The following is a 4,711-nucleotide window of genomic DNA, read 5'->3' on the forward strand; positions in this document are numbered from 1 at the left end:
ATCTGCAAGGAGCTAACCAGTTGGTCATCGGTCGTATTGTGCAGAATGCTAACTTGTTTCTTCTTTTGGAGGCTGCCCGGCGTTGCCCCCTGAGACCTTATCCTCGGCTCCTCTAAACAAATAGCGGCATCTCACCAGTCACCACTCGAAGCCGCCGCCGCCACCACTACTGTCTTCCGCATCGGGACCCCGGTCTCCATCCCGGCCATCGACGCCCACCGCATGGCGACTCCCGCCCTTTGCCGCAGCCGCCGATGCCCTCCACAGGAACTTGGCCGCCTCCCCTGAGGAGATCTGGAGCCGGTGAATCCTGCATCGACCCCAACACCCCTCCTGCATCGGCCGCAAGCAGGAGCCGCCGGCAGCACCCTCTAGCGTCGGCCGCAAGAAGCACAAGCAAAAGGTACCACTATGTTTGTCCCATGTATAAAGCTGAAACTTCTATATGTAAGGCTCTCAATTTATTATGTAAAAGTAGTGCACAATAAATCATAGGTCTGGTACTCTGTATGATTTCTATTTCTACATAGCTAATTACTAATGTCAGATTAAGTATGGTCTGTTCAAGGTTTATTGATGCCTTGGACATACTCTTTTTGTTACTACATGGCTAGATTGAAGTTTGAGAGCACAAAAGTACCTCCAGGATTCATTTTTCTATAATATCCATATAGCATTTGTTTTGCCATCCTAGGAGTGCCTGGAAATTTTAGTAGTTTCTATTTTTCTATTCTATTGATGATTTGATTTTTATGTTATGCCCAGGTGTACAGTAATTTTCTTACAACATATGCCTTTCTAAGGCTACCAAATAATAAAGCAATTGAGCATTCACAGCTTTCTGATTGCAGAGATGGACCACTAAGGTGCAAAAAATACCTGCACTGGAAGTGTTTTGTGTAGCAGAATTCTTGTTCATAGCCTGTAAGCATGCTATGGCAGCATGTAGAATGCAGCCTATGTGTTGGTTCTTGGTTATCACCCTGAATGTAGCATCTGTGTTGGTTGCTTCCTTTTATTTTGTGAACCCTAGAATGTAACTTGAGGCTGGAACTCAATCTATTTACAGTTTTAGCACTGCACAATTATATGTATATATCTGTGAAGACTAATGGTGATTGTCTGATATATTTATGAAGACTAATGATAATTGTCTTATGTGATGACCATATAATTTGAACTGTTAAACTACCTTTTCTTATATATGTCAATTGACAGGGAAGCCAGCAGCCAGACCAGTTTCTAAACACTCCAAAGTAATTCTCAGATAGCTGTAATTTTAATTTTAATTTTAATTCTCAGATAGCTGTAATTTTAATTTTAATTTTAATTTTTGTAACTCCTTGTATTTCAACCTTTTTTTGTTATGTTTCCAGCTTTGGCTCTCAATATGCTCCTGTCTTCTTCATAAATATGTGAATCTGGATGGATTTGTACCTAAAAAATTCATAAACTTGACTGAAATGTGATGATATGTAAATATGTATTTTATCTGTTAATTTAAACAAAGTTGCAATCTCATACATTATGGTATTGCTCTTCTTTTTGCAGGCGTTTGGTGAGGCTATCTCTTAATTGCGGCAATATGATCAAGGTGCTCATGGTGGCTATTTTTGTTAGTGATAAAAGATTTAGTTGTCCGAGCAAATCATACGAGTTATGTGTTGTACAAGCAAATGTCTTAGTTTTGTAGGTACTTGAGTGTAGCATGGTTATTGTCTTAGTATTTCGTGTGAAATATTGTACAAGTACAAATGTTGATAGTTTTAATGAAAATGATGAGCAATATTTGTCAATTGTGAGCTTTGTTCTAGTTTATGTGTGTTGACATGGCAGCAAAACCATGATGGTTCAGTTCATCACCATAGTCTCTTCCTATAGTTGCCCTCTGGTTCGTCCATGACGATCCAAAAAACAACCCGTGACGTTCTATTTTGGTTCAAAAAATGTATGATGAGGAATAGATGACGTTCCTATGGACCGTCACAGATAGTTAACTATGACGGATTTTTCCTTGTCCATGACAGAATCAAACCGTCACGTATAAGGGAATTTCTTGTAGTGCGCTGCCCTCCGCTGATCGGCTCTCATCCCCTCAAGTATGCAAGCAAGCTAGATCTGTGGCACTAGAAGAACCTCCTACCTCGTGGTCGTGCTGCCTCGGAGGAAGTTCTGGCACAGGGAGATGATAATCATCATCTGAACTGTCTGAAGCAAACTCGAACTCCTCCTTGGCCTTGTTGATATTTGGTAACGCCATCAGGAAATGATCCGCAAGCGCACAGATATCGGTGAGCACTTCACCCAGGAGGTTATCCAGAGTATCGTATTTATATTTTTACCACTGGGAGAAAGCGTGCATCTGACTAACCAAATCTATTGCTACTACCCTTTAGGCTACAAAGAATGTGACTCGATGTGAGCGATGTATAGAGAAGACTGCAACCGTAGTCTCGTTCTAACCTTGGTAAGGATGATCTACTGTTCTATTGGGGAGGCTCACAGAATCTACACACCACAGAGGATGTTTGACCCGTACCTATAAACCCTACCCGTCCTGCTAACGAGATGTGGGCTGCAAAGGTAACTCAGAAATGTCATGTTCCTCGCTACTACCACGGTCCAGCTAGTCAGGGGATATCTATGAGTACCCTAGCCCAAACACCACGTTTACGCTAGCAATGATTACTCTAAACTCAATCGGAAGAGATTAAAGTAAACTCATAAACCAAAGAACAATAAAACAAGAACTTACTAGAATTTAGAAGTTGAATTATTGAAGAATCCGAGGAGCAAGCCTCAGGTTAGGAGACTTCATCCCACAGGTACAACCTCAGAGTAGACACCGACAGGCCGGGCTTCCTCCGATCTACACCTCCACTCTATCTCTCTCAATCTAGTAGATCTAGTCTACTCTCACATTTGATGCTAAGCCTTAAGTCTATTTTGAGGAAAGGTTATCCTTCGAGGGCACCTCTCAACTATATGATGAACTTGTCCACCTCCAGGGGCCAGGGGGTCTGCTTATATAGTCCCTCAAGTGAATCTGGGCCGTTGGATCAAACCGACATTGACTGAACGGTTATCCTTGATCCTTTAGGTCGGTGGAGTGTAATCCGCGAGACGGGTCCAGATTGGACTCTGCACCAGGGCGGGCGTCCTGCCCCCGTGCCCGATCGCCTTCCCGTTCGTTCCCGTGGCTTCTCGAGTCTTCTAGATGATAGAAAATTGCGCGGCACGTTAATATCTCTATGTAAACCCGACGTGTGGGCCTTTTCTCCATATTTCCTGATAAACCCCTGCAGAAATAGACAAACACCAAAACTCATGGAATTCTGTCAGATAAAACCCTAATGTTGGTGCAAAAGTGGATCTGCAAACACAAAGGGCTAATACCCGATTCAAACGTTAAGGCGTGCCAGCCGATTTGACCTTACTATCGACAAAGGTGATAACTCGAATACTTTGGTCCCAACAACAGCGATGCGCCCGGATGTCACGGCCAAGAGGTATTCACGCGGAACTTGAGAATACGTCGAGCTTAAGTCGACGAACTCCTAATAACTCATAGTAAAAAGGAAAATATGACGATGTCATCGAAAAAGCAGATGCTGGAATATGAGTAAAAACTTGTGTTTGATTAATTGATAGATATCTTATTATAAGGCCCTATGGTCTACATTTATACCATGCTCAGAGAGCTACAATCAAACACGACTAAGACTCGAATTCCAAATTAAACAGAATCCATATACAAAACGATTTTAAATAACTAAGGAAAACATAGAACCACCCCCTCGTAACCGATCGGGACACTGCCACAGATCAATCGGCAACTTCCACGCTTCCCTTCAGAGTCATCGGCAGTCTTCTTGTTATGGCCATCGGCAAACACCAATACGGATCATCGGCAAGAACACGTCACCACCTCTGGACTTAGTCATATTCAATCGTCTTTTCATCGGCAACTATCCTCATCGGCAACTCTTCTACAGGCTAGTTACCGTTGCTCCACCTGCCGATCTATATTCTACTGGTCTCTGGGTGCGTGTCCAAAAATGGTGTCAACACCTAAGTCTGGGTGTTTGTTGCATTTGGATCCTTTTCTTTATTTATTTGATGATTATATTTGGTACTTAAGGACCGTCAACAAACTCCCCCAAACTTACCTCTTGCTCGTCCCTGAGCAAGGATAGACTCAAAAGTTTCTGCAGTGGTTTCATGCCTTAAAAGTACACATACGTTCAAGGAAGATCTCATCTTTGAGTTAGAGTAAACTGTTAAGACTTAAAACTTACTCATTTTACCTTCCACCATGGGGCTTGCAAACATCCCTAGTGTCTTGAGCAGTTAAAAGATAGAACAGTCTAGTCAAGCGCCATGTCTCTTGTTCTTTGATCAGCTATAGCTCTGGAGTTTTTTCAGATTTTCAATAAAACTCAGAGATTCCTTGTATGACTCTCTCAAATCTCTCTTTTGTGGTATTTCTGGATCCTTTCCAAGGCAGTAATGGTATATGCCTTCTCTCAAAATATGTGATATTTTTGGTATGAGGCATAGTGATATTGCCTTCTCTCTCACCCTACTCTAATAAGGTTTTGATATCTGGAGCTCATAGGTGGGAGACAGATAATACATACCTACAAGACATTTATTGCATAGTCAAACCATGGATCCAGAAGAACAAGTCAATACGTCAAATCAAGATGTG

At 42.2% G+C, this 4,711-nt stretch overlaps 1 long non-coding RNA gene across 1 annotated transcript; it reads left to right on the top strand.

Annotated features, from left to right (window-relative positions):
- On the top strand, positions 428-1,796 carry LOC110429862. Its single transcript, XR_002447045.1, has 2 exons — positions 428-1,256; positions 1,552-1,796. It is a non-coding gene; the product is annotated as an uncharacterized LOC110429862 (long non-coding RNA).

This window comes from Sorghum bicolor, chromosome 8, assembly GCF_000003195.3.
Source record: "Sorghum bicolor cultivar BTx623 chromosome 8, Sorghum_bicolor_NCBIv3, whole genome shotgun sequence".
Classification (NCBI taxonomy): Eukaryota; Viridiplantae; Streptophyta; class Magnoliopsida; order Poales; family Poaceae; genus Sorghum; species Sorghum bicolor.